Source organism: Mobula hypostoma, chromosome 17 (genome assembly GCF_963921235.1).
Source record: "Mobula hypostoma chromosome 17, sMobHyp1.1, whole genome shotgun sequence".
Lineage (NCBI taxonomy): Eukaryota > Metazoa > Chordata > Chondrichthyes > Myliobatiformes > Myliobatidae > Mobula > Mobula hypostoma.
The window spans coordinates 21,513,060-21,533,839 of NC_086113.1; the positions used below are offsets into that span (position 1 = coordinate 21,513,060).

The 20,780-nt window shown below is 40.5% G+C and overlaps 1 protein-coding gene across 1 annotated transcript in view; it reads right to left on the reverse strand.

Moving 5' to 3' along the window:
* nek11 (NIMA-related kinase 11) overlaps positions 1–20,780 on the reverse strand; it is a 331,369-nt gene that overhangs the window by 240,160 nt on the left and 70,429 nt on the right. The window lies entirely within an intron of this gene.

The window sequence follows — 20,780 nt, forward strand, 5'->3', positions numbered from 1 at the left end:
GAAACATAAATTTTCTTTGGCAAGGATATGGGCTGGTTAAAATTTATCAACCCTTACATGGGGAAATTGATCATAAGTGTTTGGCATTAAGAGGTTTTTAATGAATTAACTGGTGTAAAAGATGGCAATTTGCCACTGCTAAATCGTACCTCAAAGTAATGCAAGTAAAATTCTCAACAAGAATATGATTCATGATATACCAGAGCAAATGACCACATTTTCCGAAAACTCCAACTGCAGGTTAAAAGGCCAGTTTTAGTGATGTTGTTTGGGTGTAAAATACAGTGGATTCTGCTTAATTGGGACACATCAGGACCAGTACATTTGGCCCAATTAAACAGCTGCCCCAGTTAGCTGAAGTTTCATGGAAAGTGATGAAAATGTATAAAAAGACAAACTGAGCAACAAATTGTGTATTTAGATGAAATGCAGAAGAAATTAGAATACTACCAATACTACTACAGTACCATAAAACTGTGTATTAGTCCCTAACAGTTCTTGACAGAGGAACCCAACTGCCATGTTCTTTTGACTGTAAATTAACTTTAAGTTAACAAAATCAGCACAGACTCCAAGTGCAGATAATGGATTGCCCTCGTACAATGCTTTTGATGACTGCATCCTCAAAATCTTCATTTTCAAATGTAACATTCAAGATGATTGTTGATACCTTCAAATTCTTTGTAGTTCCTAACTTGTTGAAATAGTGAAATCAATTCATTTTCACCAAGCCTTGCTGGAATCTCTAAGCCTGAATGCTTGAAGCTGCAGTGAACAAAACAGTTCTGAGTTGTCTTATTTCTTGCCAACTATCAATGACAAAGGTCACTGTTTTTTAATACAAACACATGCATCTGATTCTATTTAAAAACTGTTCGCTCTAAGCATGGTGTCGTGTCCAAGTACATGTGACAGACGCTAGTTAGAAGCTGTTCAGCAACAGTCTTCTGTCCCCTTTAAGTGGCATGGTGTCCCAAATAAAGACACGATATCCTGATAATTTTCTCAATTAGTTTTTGTTCTTTAAGAGTTGTCACAAGTAATTGGCTGCCCTGATTAACTCAGCGGTCCCCAACCACCGGGCTGCGAGGAAACGATATGAGTCAGCTGCACCTTTCCTCATTCCCTGTCACGCACTGTTGAACTTGAACATAAGGTTGCCAACTGTCCCGTATTTGCCAGGACATCCCGTATATTGGGCTAAATTGGTTTGTCCCATATGGGACCGCCCTTGTCCCGTATTTCCCCCGCTAAGGTAGAGCATTCCTGTGAAACCTTTCATGCCGAAATGGCGTGAAGCGAAGAAGCAATTACCATTAATTTATATGGGAAAAGTTTTTCAGCGTTCCCAGACCCAGAAAATAACCTACCAAATCATACCAAATAACACATAAAACTGAAAATAACACTAACATATAGTGAAAGCAGGAATGATATGATAAATACACAGCCTATATAAAGCAGAAATAATACAGGTACAGTATAGTCAGAAAGATGAAGGCAAAACCGATGTGTGGAAAAAACCCGGCACGTATGCGCATGCACACGTCTACGCGCACATCACGCCTGCGCACACAGGTGCCCGCGCAAGGCTTCATGGTCATGGTAGTCCTTCCTAGGGTGAAGTATCCTGGGATTTGACTGCTACTTTTGTCCCATATTTGGGAGTGAGAAAGTTGGCAACCCTAACTGTAAAAGACATGTTGAGGTAACCCTACTTGAACACCACCCCACCCCCCCCGGTTGGCCAGTCTGCAAGAATATTGTCAATATTAAACCGGTCCGCGGTGCAGAAAAGGTTGGGGTCCCCTGGATTAACTAATGGTCCAATTAAACAGAATCCACTCTATTAGCCAGTGCACCAGGTTAGCTTCATCATTATATTCAATATACATCATGGGATTTTTAACAACCACAGAAGTAGACAAGGCCTCTTCCAAAGGACAACATCTGCATCAGTGCAGCTCTCTGAACCATGTTGATGCACTATATCCACGAGTTCAACTGTATTTCTAACCCGCTGACTCAGAGGGACACGTGCTACTACCAGTCTGCGCGAGGAACTCAGCAGGTTGAGAAGTATCCATGGTGCAGGAAGGAATTACGGAATGAAAACCTACATCGCGACAACAGGGCATTTAAGCTACCCAATACTAAACTACCCAAAAACAATTTAAACATTATCTGACGAAGGGTCTCGGCCTGAAACGTCGACTGCACCTCTTCCTAGAGATGCTGCCTGGCCTGCTGCGTTCACCAGCAACTTTGATGTGTGTTGCTTGAACTTCCAGCATCTGCAGAATTCCTGTTGTTAAACATTATCTAAAGAGTTAGGTATATAACAATAGATATATAGATAGAGAGATAGATAGACAAATAAATAAACAGACAAGTAGATAGATAGAGCACCAATTTCAATAACACGACACCAAAGTCACAATAAGAATCACTCTGTGAACCTGCTCACATGAAATGGAATTGCAAGGGAATTGAGTGACATGGTGATCGTGTGGGATTGAAGTCAATGGTTAATCATGATCTCAATGAATTGAGGAGTATCAGACTTACCATTTTATAAAATGAAATGTATAATCCCAAAACGGAAATAAATTCGACATCAAATATCCTGGGATGATTTAAAACTGCAATCCACCATTTGGAAAGTGATGGGTGCAGTCCAATCCATCACCATTGAGCACAGCTACAAGGACCACTGCCACGAGAAAGCATCGTCAAGGACCCCCATCATCTAGGACGTGATCTCTTCTTGTTGCTGCCATCAGGTTGAAGGCACAGGATCCTTACATTCAGCAACAGCTATTAGCCTTCAACCATCACGTTCTTGAACCAGCGTAGATAACTTCACTCACTTCATCACTGAAAGGATTCCACAATTAATGGATTTACATTTAAGGAGTCTACAACCCATGTTGTCAGAATAATTTATTCATTTATTTGTTTCTTTTCTTATTTGCACAGTTTGTCTCCTTTTTCATGTGGTTGTTTGTCAGTCTTTGCATGTAGTTTCTCATTGATTCCATTGTATTTCGCTGTCTTACTGTGATGCCCGTAAGAAAGTGAATCTCAAGGTAGTATATGGAGACACGTACATATTTCAAAAATAACTTTAAATTTTGACTTGAGTAATGGATCTAACTCAATTGCTCTTTACCCTGGTATCTTTGATCTAATCAAAACTCATGATGTTCACAATTACTCTTTGATCATTGGTACTCTGCATCTACTGCGTGTTTTTTTTCCAGTCTTGAATTCCTTTCAAACTGAAAACTACAATAATTGAAATGTATCCTAGAAAGTAATCTTCAATTAATAGAATCAGAAAAACAGAGACACTTGATCTCAGTTATCGGAGGTGCTGGATATAACATACATGTTAAGAAATTCTTCTCAGTAAATCAGTTTCTCGTGTTGAAACAAACACATTTCTCTCTTGCCATATTTATTAGGATGTCCCTTGTTAAGCTTCCTTTCAGAATTGCATGTCAGTCCACCTTCTTTGCCCTCAACTCTACCACCTGCTGCCCTACTGATGTGGTTCCCATCCCCATATCACTCTGGTTTAACTGACAGGAAACAGGGTAAGGAGAAACTGATCATTTCTAAGCTGAGAGGCTAAGATTTGTGGGCTGGTGCCTTGACCCCCAGCTAGTGAATCTTGCTCAGTGATTTGGACGAGAGAACCAACTGATATACATCCAAGTTTGCTGATGTTACAGAAGTTGGTTGCAAGCGCGGGCTGCGAAAGGTGATGCAGATAGGTTTGAAAGGTAAATAGGCAGACTCAATGAATGGACATTGATACAATAGATGGAATAAGAAACATTTTAGTCAACAAAACAGAAAGATGGAGTATTGACAGATACAGATTCAGAATTTAAATGGCAAAGGGATTCAAAGTATTTGTATTTAGATGCCCTGAGCAAACAAATTACATAAAGTTAATGTGCAGTTACAGCAAGTAGGTAAAAAGGAGAAGGGTGTATTTTTTTTTTGAAAGGTTACTAAGTACCAGACTGAAGATGTCTTACTGCAATTATATAGGACCCCAGTGAGACTAAACCTGGAAAATTACATCTTGTTCCAGAGTCCCAAACTAAAGGAAGGTATATTTATATCATTGGGAATGCAACAAAATTTCTCCAAATTCATTCCATGGAGGGCAAAGAGAAAAGACCTACTCTGTTGAGTTTCAAAGAATGAGGGATGTTCTTACTGAAAAAATGAAATCCTTAATAGACTTGACAGAGAAGGTGCACCGATGTTTCCTAGGCAGGAGTAATTAGAACCTGGGATCATAGACTCAAAACAACAGGTTGGTCATACAGGGGCAAGATGAAAGTAAAAAAGTACTTCACCCAGACGTGAACGAACTTTTTGAATTCCATCACTAAAGAGGGCTGTGGATGCTCAGTCACTGAGAATCTTCATAACAGAAATCAATCTGGGTATCAAGGAATATAGGCTTAGTGCAGGCAAATGAGGATAAAGATAAGAGATCAGTCATGGGATCCAATCCTACTGCCTCTTCATGACAAGGCACTCTTTTCAATGTGGCACAGCAGCCTAGTCGTTAACGCATCGCTTTGCAGAGCCAGGAATCACCGATCACGGTTCGATTTCCGCTGCTGCCTGTTAGGGGTTTGTACATTCTCCTGTCATGGCTTCCTCCAGGTGCTCTGGCTTCCTCCCACGTTTTAAAGATGTACGGTTAGGGTTAGTGATTTGTTATGCTACGTTGGTGCCAGAGGTGTGAGGACACTTGTGGACTGACCCCAGCACGGTGCTCACTGACTTGACTTGACGCAAGTGATGCATTTCAATGTATGTTTTGATATACATGTGAAAACAGAGCTAATCTTTTCATCTTTTTATGCCTCTTCTTTAATCTTTGAGAAGGAAAAAAAAGCAGATAATGGAAGCCAATAATAAGAACAGAAAAGGCTAAAGACACTCTGCAGATTATATACTTTACCTGTGGAGAGAGAAACAGAGTTAATATTTCAAGTCAAAGACCTTTAAGCCTTTTATATATTTCTGCATCAGACTTCTTTATATTGTTGCACCAGGTGAGACTTGCAGCATTTGTTTTAATTGACTCACTAATGCTGAAGCTTATTTTTGTTGGAAAATAAATTCTCTATCCCTCTTCTCCACAATCTCCTGATAGCACACTGGGCTGGCAATGTGAAGGTTAATAGCAATGTTGCCATGGTAACGTGTCCAGCTAGTCATTGACCTGGTTGCGTTGAGAAGGTTTAGGGAGCAAATCAGAGATGCTATGTAACACTGCAATTCTCTTTGTATGAAGAGTAGATCCTTCTACCCCACCCCAAAGTAAAGCATGCATTGCAATAACTGCAATCAGATCAAGAAAGACTTATATTTATAAATGTTTCTTTTTAATGTGTTTTTATTATTCATTGGATATGCATGCCACTGACAAGACCAGCACTTGTTCTGCATATTTATACATACACCCTTGAAGAGGGACTACACAGCAATATTTCCCATTTTCCAGGCTAACACACAAGGGCCAGGCCAAGATCACATTAGCAGACTTGCCTCTCCACAGGCAAGACCTCATTGAACCAGATTTTTTTTTAAACAACCCAATAGGTTCACATTCTCCACCTATTCCCCTTAGATTTTATTGCAGATATACTTAAATTACGCGAACTTAAACCCCCCAGCAGGATTTAAACTCACGTCCCACATCAGCAGATCTGGCCTCCAGCTTCTAGACCTAATGCACAGTGCACCACATACTATGAATCACTTAAAATAAGCTAAATTTTCCCCAATGCAGATAATATTACATATACATGTAGGACCACCCACTTGGCTCCACCTATCACCTTCTAGCTAGCCTCCTTCCCCTCCCCCCACTATTTTTACTCCGGCATCTTCCCCCTTCCATTTCAGTCCCGAAGAAGGGTCTCAGCACAAAACGTCAGCCGTTTATTCATTTCCATAGACGTTGTCTGACCCGCTGAGTTCCTCCAGCATTTTGTGTGCATTGCATTATATATTCAAGCTACTAAAGTTGGGGGTGCAGGTGTTGGAAATCACCAGTTTGTTCAATGAAGCTAAGAAAACCCCATAGAGTAGAAATGGTTGGTATTGAATTCAGGCAGCATTCATGCTTTGTTCCCTGCTTCTCAAACTGGTTTAACCCAAAGGAGAGAACAGCTAAACTGTAAGCAACTAAAGACTAAGTAACATGAATCCACAAAGTACACCTGAACTAATGAAAACAAACCACCAGGAACTTATTAAGTATTTCATTTAAAGGGATGATAAATAAGGTGTGGAATTGGACAGATATTACTAGCATTATTTTTACAACAGATGAAAAAGGCAATTAGTAGATGATGTTTTATTCCCTTTAATTGAATAGTAATTCCTATTAGAACACCATTAACGTAGCATTTGCACTGAAAAACTCAGAAGAATCATTAAAATATAATATATATAGATCTTGTGACCCCAAACATACATTTACTAACTACATGAACGTACTGTCAGCTTACTACCAATTCCCCAGACTTACAAATCACAGCAAGTCCATATACGGCATTGATTAATGATTGGTAATGGTTCTGACCAAAATGGATCAGTCGCATTGTACACTGGGCTGACAACTGAGCTGTTCTATTTCAATTCATATGTGATAAACATGATTTATTATATTTTATAAGTTTTATTTAATGAATTAAATTCAAGGAATTTAGAGGAAATGGAGGTATGGGAATCTCACTGAAACCTATTGAATGTTGAAAGGCCTAGACAGGGCGAATGTGGAGAGGATGCTTCCTATAGTGAGCGAGTCTAGGACCAGAGGGCACAGCCTCAGAATAGAGGGATGTCCATTTAGAACAGAAAAGACAAGGAATTTCTTTAGCCAGAGGGCGGTGAATCGTTGGAATTTGTTGCCATTGGCAGCTGTGGAAGGCAGATCATTGGGGGTATCTGAGGTGAAGGATGATAGGTTCTTGATTACTCAGGGCATGAAAGGTTACGGGGAGAAGGCAAGAGATTGGGGTTGAGAGAAAAAATAGATCAGCCATGATGAAATGGCAGAGCAGACTTGATGGGCCAAATGGCCTAATTCAGACTTGATGGGCTAAATGTTCCTATGGTCTTATAATTTTTTTAAAAAAGGCCCATAAACCAGAGATCAAATATAAGTAATTGGTTGGACTTATAAAGCAAGCAGACTATCCAATGATAATATGGGATACAACTCCCTAAACACAGTTAGATTATTTTGTCCAAGGGTTATATATTTAAATGGGCAAATTACTATTCCAACCATTAAAAACAGGATCATCAGAATCAGGTTTATTATCATCAGCATGTGTTATGAAATTTATTAACTTAACAGCAGCAGTTCAATGTAACATAATATAGAAGAAAAAAGTAAAAAAATAAGTAAATCAATTACAATAGATGTATACTGAATACATAAAAAATCATGCAAACACAAAAATAATATATTTAAAAAGTGAGGTAGTGTTTACAGGTTCAATGTCGATTTAGGAATCGGATGGCAGAGGGAAAGCAGCTGTTCCTGAATCGCCAAGTGTGTGCTTTCAGGCTTCTGTACCTCCTGTTTGATGGTAATGCTGAGAAAAGATGCTGAGGGTCCTTAATAACGGACACTGCCTTTCTGAGACACTGCTCCTTGAAGATGTCCTGGGTACTTTGTAGGCTAGTACCCAAGATGGAGCCGACTAAATTTATGACCCTCTGCAGCTTCTCTCGTTCCTGTGCAGTAGCCCCTCCATACCAGACAGTGATGCAGCCTGTCAGAATGCTCTCCATGGTACATCAATAGAAGTTTTTGAGCGTTTTTGTTGACATACTAAATCTTTTCAAACTCCTAATGAAGTATAGTTCAAACAACAGGAATTCTGCAGATGCTGGAAATTCAAGCAACACACATCAAAGTTGCTGGTGAACGCAGCATAGATGCTTGGCCTGCTGCGTTCACCAGCAACTTGAATGAAGTATAGTTGCTGTCTTGCCTTCTTTATAACTACATCGATATGTTGGGATGAGGTTAGATCCTCAGAGATCTTGACACCCAGAAACTTGAAACTGCTTACTCTCTCCACTTCTGATCCCTCTATGACGATTGGTATGTGTTCTTTTGTCCTGAAGTCCACAGTCAGCTCTTTTGTCTTACTGACATTAAGTGCAAGGTTGTTGCTACAACGCTACTCCACTGCTTGGTATATCTCGCTCCTGTCATGGCATCAGTTGTATTCAACTCTGCACATTCAGTGCCCTCAATTTCAATGAGATACACTGTCAAGAGCTACCAAATCTGCTGGGCAATGACTTTGTACTATTGAGGTGAAGCAATAAAATTTGGGAATGATTAAGAGACCATAAGTGGAGGATGGATGTAGGGCTGGATTTGTTATTCAGAGGGACTAATTATTACAAATCAAAACTTTATTGAGTAGTTTTGAATTAATATAGGTTGCTTTTCCTTTCAGTACCAGCACTGCCCAAAAGAACCAATTAGCAAAGACACTAGCATATGCAAGACTTTACCAGACTCAACCCCATTTGTGTGCTTTTGGGCTAATAGTTTTAACTTTTGCAGCAAGAGATAGCTTACTTTTCCTTCGAAAAAATCCTGAAACTTGACAAACAATTCTTGCTTTATAGATAAGACAACCTGTCAGAAAGCTCAGGAAGTTGTGGCTCCAGGTCCTATTCAAGATATGAAGACAAAAATCTAGACTGAGACTTGAGTTCAGTAACCAAGGAAAGTACTGCCATCAATGTTGCAGGCTTTGTTAATTTGAGGCCCACTCTGAGTAATCACAAAAGACAATGAAGTACTCTTATGACAAAAAGCAGAAGGGTTAACCCTACTGTTCTGATCAATAACATACAAGTAGAATTATCACTATCTAGAAGAGTTTGCCATCCAAACTAGCTACCTCATTGTTAGTATTACAACAAAGAGTACAACAGAGCATCACTGTGATCACTACAAAGTGATTTGGGGTTGTGGACACTACTGTGGAAAAGCAAGCCTCTCTGTTACAACTTACTGTGAGCAGCTGCACATGTTGAATGAATCCAATAGCTTGAATACGAATTCAAAGCTGGCTTCAATTCCCTTTCCTAAATCTAAGAAAAGTTATTGGGGCCATCAGACATGGTGACAGTTCAGCACTTAAAAACATTGCAAAATATTATGCAGGCCTGGATTCTACAAATGCATTCTTTAAAAAGGATCTTTTCAACTGGGAGGTAGTAGAGGAGAGGCAAGAATAGTGAGTTCCTGGAGAATTAGCAGAAATTGATAGTACTGAAGTACCAATGTTTACAAAAAAGTCTATAATGGATAAAGAGTGATTTGTTTTGTGTATTCTAAAGGGAGACAACTTTTAGAATCTAAAGACAATTGTGGAAAATTTGGGGAGAAATTTGGGCAGATACAGGAAGAAATAGCAGAGGTAACAGAAATTATAATGCAGGGTTCATTTGGTCGCAAGTTATTTTGGAAAAGAAAATGCAGCAAACGTACTTAATTTCTGTTATCCAAAGGAAGGTAAACTCATTCTCGGTAATTATGATCAAATTAACATGATCTCTAAGTAGAATTTTTTAATCTTGATTTGAAGATGGCAAAATTGTTCACAAGGTGGAAACCAAGAGAAGGAGTTAAGTAAAGACTTGCTTGGGGCAGGTAGCTGTGGTCCATTGGAACCTTCAATGGAAATATTTCCTATTTTGTGAACCTCAGTGATCTGGAGACCAGACTTGGAAAAGTGATATCAAAATTGCAATCAATAGAAGGCTTTGGAAAATAAATTGAAGAACAAAAGTCAGTGATATCGCCAAGGTGCAATAGCTGGCAGACAAAAATCTATGTCATTAAGTGTAGAGTAGCAATATAGCTTTTTAATTACAAAATATATTCCCAAAGGGACAAAACTAAGATTTTAGAGATGGAACATTGGAAAGCTGAGGTGCAGAAGGCACTGTGAATACATCAAAATGATAATGGCATAAGGAAACCTAACAAAATATGGAACGTTGTAGAAATTGCAATTTATAAAAGTCATAATTTAATGATAAAGGTTGTCAAAATTTACCTGATCACAATTAGAGAATAGTACACAGTGGGCTTAGGGAAGTATGTCAACAATGGAGACTTGGCATTTCACTGACCTCCGAAAATTTCCACAGACGTACCGTTGAGAGCATTCTGACTGGTTGCGTCACTGTCTGGTATGGAGGGGCCACCTCACAGGATCAGAAAAAACAGCAGAAAGTTGTAAGTTCGGGCAGTTCGATCATGGGCACTAGCCCATGTCGACAGGTGTGTCAGAAAGGCAGCATCTGTCATTAAGGACCCGCATCATCCAGGACATGCCCTTTTCTCATGGCTACCATCAAGAAGGAGGTACAAAAGCCTGAAGACACACGCACTCAACACCTTAGCAATAGCTTCTTCCCCTCTGCCATCAGATTTCTGAATGAACAATGAACCCATGAACACCATCTAACTATTTTTCTCTCTCTCTTTTTATACTACTTTTTCTATTTTTATATATATTTCTTATTGTAATTTATAGTTTTTCTTTTATTATATATTGCAATGTACTGCGGCTGCAAAGCAACAAATTTCATGACATATGTCAGTGATATTAAACCTGATTCTGAAGAAAATATTTTGCAATAGATGCAATTCAGTACAATGATGACTGACATAAGGAAGTACAAGTACTGGGAAAATTTAGATTCAAGAAGATTATGAACGAATTTGGTTGAAGTAGTTGCAAACTGGGAAAATACAGGACAAAATTATTCCATTGACGGCGAGGTCGACAACATCAATAGAAATTAAATGCATCAGAGAGCAAATTAAGCCATTTACCAGGGAGGGTTATGAGGCAATGAAATGGACTATAAGAGTCGGGATGAAGCAGCAAACAGATCCATATGCAATAATAGGAAAAATAATTGCTATATAGGGGATAAAAAAGATATGTAAATAGTGCAATCACATAGAACCACCACTTGACAGATTATTAAGGCAAATGGATTTTGTCAATCAGCCCTGTCTCCCTCCAATTCTTATATGATTAATTGCTTTTATTTTGCTCAGCCTGACGAACGCAGCAATAGATAAGATCACTCTCACACTTGTTTCCAAGTGAAATAACATCTATCAGGAAAGTGGACTGGCCACTTTTTTTCAAGGTTCAACTTTATTCACCACATACGTTTACATGTTTTAGGAATTTGCTGTGGTGTGTGGGCCTGACATGCAACAAGAACCAACAACAATTATAAAGAATAAAGAATTCTATAAAAATGTAGATATATAAATACCAGCATGTATTTACAATGTTAACAGCATTATAGAAAGTAGTTTACAGTGTTTACACTGTGTGCAGTGACGGGGAGAGGGGGAGTAATAGATAGAGTGGAGAACTAACTAGAATTGTTGATCAGATTAACCGCATGAGGGAAAAAACTTTTCAGATGGCATGAAGTTTTTGTTTTAATAGCCCTATAGTGATTTCCAGAAGGAAGCTTCCCAGTGCCATTCATGCCTAACTTTCTCCCCCACTGACCACACACACCTATCGACATCATTTTTCATGCAACATTGATTTCTGCCCTTTCTAACACAACATGGAACTTTTGTGTACAAATTATGATCATTGCTGAACAGTATACAATGACGAGAGGGAAGAGTGGGTGGTTAAATTTATTTTTTTTCCTCCTCGCTCATTTACATACATTGTCTGGTTGCTACGGGAATACTTTTTTAGGAGCTGACACCCCTGTGTGATCGACGTGCACAAAAACTAAGTGTCAGCAGTCCAGATCAACCAGCTTGGTCCTGCAGGGAACCACGCAGGTCCCACTTTGCCAACTTTCTAAGTCTCAACCACATTAATGGCTTCAACTGAACTGAATGGAATTGAATTGACTTTATTTCTTACATCCTTCACATTCATGAGGAGTAAACATCATTACGTTACGTCTCTGTCTAAATGTGCAATGAGCAATCATAGTAATTTATAATAATTTATAATAAATAGAACAGTCAATGTAAAATACAAATACACTGAAATCAGCATGAGTTAAATTGGTGTGATGGTCTGGTGGAAGAAGCTGTCCTGGAGCCTGTTGGTCCTGTTTTTTATGCTGCAGTACCGTTTCCCGGATGGTAGCAGCTGGAATAGATTGTGGTTGGGGTGACTCGGGTCCCCAATGATCCTTCGTGCCCTTTTCTCGCACCTGTCTTTGTAAATGTCCTGAATCATGGGAAGTTCACAACTACAGATGCGCTGGGCTGTCCACACCACTCTCTGCAGAGTCCTGCGATTAAGGGAGGTACAATTCCCATATCAGGCAGTGATGCAGACAGTTAGGATGCTCTCAATTGTGCCCCTGTAGAAAGTTCTTAGGATTTGGGGGCCAATACCAAACTTCCTCAACTGTCTGAGGTGAAAGAGGCACTGTAGTGCCTTTTTCACCAGACAGCTGTTGTGTACAGACCACGTGAGGTCCTCAGTGATGTGGATGCCAACGAAGTTAAAGCTGTTCACCCTCTCAACCCCAGATCCATTGATATCAATGGAGGTTAGCCTGTCTCCATTCCTCCCATAATCCACAACCAGCTCCTTTGTTTTTGCGACATTGAGGGAGAGGTTGTTTTCTTGACACCTATGTGTCAGGGAGATGATTTCTTCCCTGTAGGCCACCTCATTATTGTTTGAGATTAGGCCAATCAATGTAGTGTTGTTGGCAAATTTTAATTAGCAGATTGGAGCTGTGAGTGGCGACACAGTCATGGGTACACAGAGAGTAAAGGAAGGGGCTGAGTACACAGCCCTGAGGGGGACCTGTGTTGAGAATCAGGGGGGCAGAGATGAGGGAGCCCACTCTTACCACCTGCCGGCAATCTGACAGGAAGTCCAGGATCCAGCTGCACAAAGCAGGGTGAAGGCCGAGGTCTCTGCGCTTCCTGTTGAGCCTGGATGGAATTATGGTGTTGAATGCTGAACTGTAGTCCAAGAACAGCATTCTCACATAAGCATCCTTCTTCTCCAGATGTGTAAGGATGGTGTGTAGAGCTGTGGCTATTGTGTCGTCTTGTCGATCGGTTGTGTCGGTAGGCGAATTGTAAGGGGTCCAAGTGTGGGTGGTAGCATGCTGCAGATGTAGTCCTTGACCAGTCCCTCAAAGCATTTGCTTGTTATTGAGGTGAGTGTGACAGGACGCCAATCGATAGGCATGTTACCTTGGTCTTTTTTGGTACAGGGACAATGGTAGATAATTTGAAGCAGGAGGGCACTCTACACTGGGAGAGGGAGAGATTAAAAATGTCAGTGAACACACCTGCCAGTGTGCTGTGTACATCCTGAGTACTCGCCCTGGGATGCTGTCCAGTCCCGCAGCCTTGCGACCCGTTGAAAACATCTGTGTACCTCAGCCTCACAGATGACCAGGTGCAGATTGTAACGGTGGCTTTCCTCAGAGGCTCAGAGTTAGCAACATTGAATCGAGCATAAAAGTGATTGAGCTCATCTGGGAGAGAGGCCACAATGTTGGCAGCACAACTATGTTTGGCATGAAGTCTGTGATGGTATACAGCCCTCGCCACAAGTCACGTGTGCTATTCATTGTGAATCTTGACACAATCTTGTCCCTGTATTGTTGTTTCGCAGCCTTGATAGCTTTGCGCAGATTGTAGCTGCTTTTCTTGAGCTCCTGCTGATTGCTAGCAATGTAAGCTCCAAGTCGTTTGCACGGAACTATTGATCGAATATCATTTTCATAATATTCCACCCACTCACTTTCCTCAATGTATCTGTGATTGGGCATAAGTACAAAACACAGCATGCAAAATTGAGATACAGTTTTTTAAAAAAATGTATTAATCCTGGACTTAAAGTGAGATTCTTTGTTTAAAGAGTTCAACTTTGCAGAGTTATTTTTACTGTTTCAAAGCACATATTTCACTGCTGCTAAAGCCTGCATTTCATAGTTCATTTATTATCAAAGTACAGGATACAACTTTGAGATTTTTCTTCTTGAAGCCAGCCACAAAGCAAAGAAACAACATAGAAAACGCTTGAAGAAACCCCGCACAGAATAAAATCTTCAGACGTGCAAAAAACAAACAAATCGTGCAAACAGCAAAAAGTATAAAAAAAGACAGAAAATATTAAACATCAAACCGTAGAGACCCCAAAAGTCCATTCCAACTATTCTTCAGTTTCCTTGCAATCTGTATGGTAGAGATATTCCTGCACTGCTACTGAAATGGAATTTCCAGGATATGGGCACAGTGATGATCAGAATCAGGTTTAACATCACTGGTGTACATTGCAAAATTTGTAGTTTTGCATCAGCAGTACATTGCAAAACATAGTAATGAAAAACTATAAATTACAGCAAAAAGTATATATTTCAAAAGAATATCACATTTATTAAGTGGTGCAAAAAGAGAGGGAAAAATACAAAGGTAGTGTTCATGGGTTCTTTGTCCATTCAGAAATCTAATGATGGAGGGGAAGAAGCTGGTCCTGAAACACTGAGTGTGTCTTCAGACTCCTGTACCTCCTCTTTAATTGTATCAATGAGAAGAGGGCATGTCCTGGGTGATGGAATCCTTAATGATGGATGCCGCCTTTCTGAGGCATGGCCTTTTGAAAGTGCTCATGATGGAGCCTGAAAATTTTACAATTTTCTGCAGCTTTTTGCGATCCTGAGCAATGGCCCGTCCATACCTGATGGTGATTTTTCCGATCCTGAGCAATGGCTCGTCCATACCTGATGGTGATGCAGCAAGTTAGAAAGCTCTCCACGGTATATCTGCCGGAATTCGCAAGCGTCTTTGTTGCCATACCAACTCTCCTCAAACTCCAAATGAAGTATAGCAGCTCTCATGTCTTCTTTGTAATTGCATCAATGTTTTGGGCACAGGATAGATTCTCAGAGATGTTGACACTCAGAAACTTGAAACTACTCACCTTTTTCACTTTTGATGCCTCAATGAGGACTGGTGTGTGTTCCCTCGAGTTCCCTTTCCTGAAGTTTACAATGAACTCCTTGGTCTTACTGATGTTGAGTGCAATGTTGTTGCCCTGTGACATCACTCAGCCAGCTGATCTACCTCGCTCCTATACATCAGGCAATATTGGATGCACGGCAACTCTGGCAGGGTCTGCAAGATATTACTTCCTACAAAGCTAAACCCAATAGCATGAATGGTAGCGATGCTTCACTACCAGATGAACTCAACGCCTTCTATGCACGGTTTGAAGGGGAGAACACATCAACAGCTGTGAAGATCCTTGCTGCACCTGATGACCCTGTGATCTCCGTCTCAGAGGCCAATGTTAGGCTGCCTTTAAAGAGAGTGAACCCTCGCAAGGCAGAAGGTCCCGATGGGGTACCTGGTAAGGCTCTGAAAAGCTGTGCCAACCAACTAGCGGGAGTATTCAAGGACATTTTCAACCTCTCACTGCTATGGGCGGAAGTTCTCACTTGCTTCAAAAAGGCAACAATTGTACCAGTGCCTAAGAAGAATAATGTGGGCTGTCTTAACGACTATCGCCCGGTAGCACTCACATCAACAGTGATGAAATGCTTTGAGAGGTTGGTCATGACTAGCCTGAACTCCTGCCTCAGCAAGGACCTGGACCCCTTTGCAATTTGCCTATCGCCACAATAGGTCAATGGCAGACACAGCCTCAATGGCTCTCCACACGGCTTTAGACCACCTGGACAACACAAACACTTATGACAGGATGCTGTTCATTATCTATAACTCAGCATTTAATACCATCACTCCTAAAATCCTGATTAAGAAGTTGCAGAACCTGGGCCTCTGTACCTCCCTCTGCAATTGGATCCTAGACCTCCTAACCGGAAGTCCACAATCTGTGCAGGTTGGTGATAACATATCCTCCTCCCTGACAATCAACACTGACACACCTCAGGGGTGTGTGCTTAGCCCACTGCTCTACTCTCTGCATACACAGGACTGTGTGGCTAGACGTAGCTCAAATACCATCTATAAATTTGCTGACGATACAACCATTGTTGGTAGAATCTCAGGTGGTGAAAAGAGGGCATACAGGAGTGAGATATGCCAACTAGTGGAATGGTTCCACAGCAACAACCTGGCACTTAACATCAGTAAGATGAAAGAGCTGATTGTGAACTTCAGGAAGGGTAAGACGAAAGAGCACATACCAATCCTCATAGAGGGATCAGAAGTGGAGAGAGTGAGCAGTTTCAAGTTCCTGGATGTCAAGATCTCTGAGGATCTAAGCTAGTCCCAACATATCAATGTAGTTATAAAGAACAAGACAGCAGCTATACTTCATTAGAAGTTTGAAGAGATTTGGCGTGAAACAATTACACCCAAAAACTTCTATAGATGTACTATGGAGAGCATTCAGACAGGCTGCATCACTGTCTGGTATGAGGGGGTGGGATACTGCACAGGACCGAAAGAAGCTGCACAGGGTTGTAAATCTAGTCAGCTCCAACTTGGGTACTAGCCTACAAAGTACCAAGGACATCTTTAGAGAGCGGTGTCTCAGAAGGCAGCATTGATTATTAAGGACCTCCAGCATCCAGGGCATGCCCTTTTCTCACTGTTACCATCAGGTAGGAGGTACAGAAGCCTGAAGGCACACACTCAGTGACTCAGGAACAGCTTCTTTCCCTCTGCCATCCGATTCCTAAATGGACATTGAACCCTTGGACACTACCTCACTTCTTTTAATATACAATATTTCTGGGGTTTTTTGCACATTTTTAAATCTATTCAATATACATATATTGTAATTGATTTACTTATTTATTTATTATTATTGGGTTTTTTCCTCTTCCGTATTATGTATTACATTAAGCGTGCCGGTGATCTGATTCTGATTCTCATCACCGCCTGAAATTCTGCCAGCAATAGTTGTGTTGTCCGCAAATGAATAGGTGGTGTTTGAGCTGTGCCTAGCCATAAGATCATGGGTGTAGAGGGAGCAGATCGGTGGGCCAGGCGCTGACAAAAAAATGGAAATAGATTCCCCAATCAGGATGTAGGGTGTTAGGGATCATTCTGGAGTTATGATATTATGAATAGAATAATTATGAATAAACTAGAATCGGAACCAATTTAATTTCCAGATGATACTTTGTGGCCAGTCATTTGGTGTGAGATATTAGATTCTGTCCCAGAGGAAGACAATTGATGAATGTTCCTGCTATTAGCACATTGTTAAAAGTGTATCCTTGCCACTCAATGCCCAGTTCAGGACAGATCTGTTTTGTCAATTAACCTTCTGGTGTGTGTATAGTCATGGTGACACCCTTCAACACAAGAGGTTCCACAGACACGAGGAAATCTGCAAATGCTGGAATTTCAAGCAACACAAAAATTGCTGGTGAACGCAGCAGGCCAGGCAGCATTTATAGGAAGAGGTACAGTCGACGTTTTGGGCTGAGACCCTTCGTCAGGACTCGTCCAGAGCAACAGACATAGAATGCTGGAAGACTTCAGCAGATTAAGTAGTATCTATGGAAAGGAATAAACATTCGATGTTTTGGGCCAAGACTTTTGTAAATATGTAATTCTGTAAATTTACATGTTTATATTCAAAAATGTTAAGGTTATGTAGGTGATTATAGCAATTGAAACTGTAGTTAATTACTTATTGTTATCTTCGTGTTGAAGAAGTATAAGCAGCATGATAGGAGAGTGAGTTTTATTTTATTTTATTTACTTAGCACACTGCAGAGTAGGCGCTTCCAGCCCTTCGTGCCACGTTGCCCCAGTGACCCCTGACAAACCTGATTAATATGATCTGAGGTTTAACCAAACAGGTACGTTGTGATGTTCCAATTTACGAAACCTCGATCAGAGCAAATGCTGCATAAATACTGCCCATACACAATTATCAGTCGGCAAGAATATTTATTAATTTCAGCTTTATCAAACAGTTAGTAAGAGAAAGAAAAGAAAAAGTGAATAAAAGGACCCATTACAATTAAACTAGTCTAAATGTGCACATGACCATTGGAGCTCACATCTTCCAAAAGCTGGGTATAGGCGTTACTCACAGCGCTGAATTCTCGTCACCAATCACTGGTAGGGCATCCCATCTTGGACTCCTCCATCTCGCAAAGCATTCCTTGAAATTGCATCTTCCTGTCAAATTGAATCCTACGGCCTTCTCTCCCAATCTTCTCCTCATCTCCCCCAAAACACCACGAACCCCACCAGCGTCTGTCACAAATCTCTCACCGTCCAGCTCTCTCTAGAACATTCTCCCAATTTCACCCTCCTGATTGGCTGACACCACATTCTAAAGTTGAACAACATGCCTCCTTATATTTAGCCGAAACCAAAACATTCTACCAGCAGGACACATTGCCTTTATAGAAAGCTACTAAATGAAATACCCCACAGCATAGCAGTAAAAAACCAGGGCATTACACTTGCAAGCAGTCACCCAGACAACACATGTGTGTTGTGTTTACAGTCATTTATCAAAGTAATGCCCTAGAATCTTTCATAATCGAATATTTACTCTAAAATATTTTCATCCTTGATGGTGAATCCTTTCTAAGTCAGAATTCAACCACAAGTCATTATTCTGATTCTTTTTGTAGTTCTGTTATCATTTCAATTTGGTTTGTATAATTACCTCTTTGCTTGTTGAATTCCTCTGCCTTTCATCCTATCATGCATCATTTTCTTTATTCCCCCTCTCACCAACCTTCAAAATCTTATTTTGTCCAATTTTAGTGAAAGATGCCACCCTGAAAAGACTCAGCAGGTCGGGCTGCATCCATGGAAATGATCAGTCAACGTTTCGGGCCAGAACCCTTCGTCAGGACCCCAGCATCTGCAGATTATTTTGTGCCACCCTGACAATATGACTGTTTTGCTCTCTGTAGACACTGCTTGGTGCCCACTTCTAGTGTTTTATTTTTATTTGCATTTCAGATTACTGACAATTTTGATCTATTCTTGTCTTTTTCTCAGTCCTTAAATGGTTCCTTCATACAGTAAGATGGACTCTTGACTTTAGCTTCTAAGACAGGGGCAGCATGGTAGCACAGTGGTCAGCGTAACACTTTATAGTGCCAGCTGTAAGATAGGAGTTCAATTCCCATTGCTGTCTGCAAGGAGTTTGCAAATTCTGCCCATGACCGCATGGATTTCCTCCGGGTGATTTGGTTTCTTCCAACTTTCCAACGATGTACGAGATAGGGTTAGTAAGTCATAGGCATTCAATGTTGGCACTGTAAGCATAGCAACACTTGCAGACTGCCCCCAGAATATTGCATTTCCCACCGCTCTATGTAAGGAGTTTGCAAGTTCTGTCCATGACCACATGGGGTTCCTCCGGGTGCTGTGGTTTCCTCCAACTTTCCAACGATGTACGAGTTAGGGTTAGAAATGTTGTGGGCATGCTGCATTGGCACTGAAAGCATTGTGATACTTGCAGACTGCCCACAGCACATTGCAAATAATGGCACAAACTATGCATTTCATTGTATGCTTTGATGTACATGTGACAAATAAAGCTAATCTTTATCTTTAATTCTGTGTCTACTTCAGTACGACCTTATTGCTCTGTGCTTTCTCTGCAGCTTTTTCAATTATTCTGCATTCTATTAACATTTAATCTTGTACCTCTGTCAATGCACCGTGTAATGAATTGATCTGTATGAACAGTACACTCGATGAGCTTTTCACTGTACCCTAATACATGTGACAGTAATAAACCAATTCCAATTCATTCTTCCAAACTTGAGGTAAATCACTTGGAAGCTAATGAAAACAAACTTAAGCATAAAAGATGTTCACCATTGAGATGCATGATTGTTTTACTTTGCCTTAATACATAAACCTGATGGCATGTTAGCTCAGTGCTAAATTCACAAAGTTTTTCAAATAGGGAGAGATAATCAATACCAATGGGAACGGTACAAGAGAACAGTAATAAACTTGCAGAGTGAGCAATTAATTGGGAAATCAGGTTCAACACAAATATTTTCAAGGCACGAAGGACAGAAAGGTCACTTTTAAATTGGAATGGGCTGGTCTAGATTGGATAGAGGTACAAATATCCACTAAAAGTTGCATTATAGTTTACCAAGAGCCAGAAAGTAAACTCCAAACTCTAGTTTTATTTATGGAGTGATAGAATTGATAGGTAGGAAGGGTATGCTGCACTTGGAGAGCACTATGTGCAATTCTGGTTGCCATGTTTATGAAAAAAAAAGAGCTCAACGATAAACTTAGAAGGATGATCCCAAATGTATAACTATATGCAAAAGGGATGAAAAAAAAGTGGAGAGGCAAAGGATTAATAGACTGGGTCTCTTTTTTCTTTTAACAATCTGAAGAGATTTTATTACACTGGATAAAGAGAGAAGGCTTTCACTTGTCAGGTAGAAGATTATCAACATCATAGGGTGGTCCAGGAAGTTCAATCAGGGATAAGCTCTTTAGTGAAAAGGTGGTGAGAATGTGAAGTTCACTATCACAGGGACCGGCTGAAGCCAACAGTATTTAAGAAAACGCTAGATAAGTATATGAAGTAGGTAATGTATGAGGGAAGGGGAGAAGGCTCAAATAGAACATAAATACCAACATGGAGTAGTTGGCCTGAAGAGTCTATTTCTGTTCCACAAGTCCTGTGTAATCATAAGCAACCTTCAGGGAGCTGGAATGAAGAGGTTGAGGG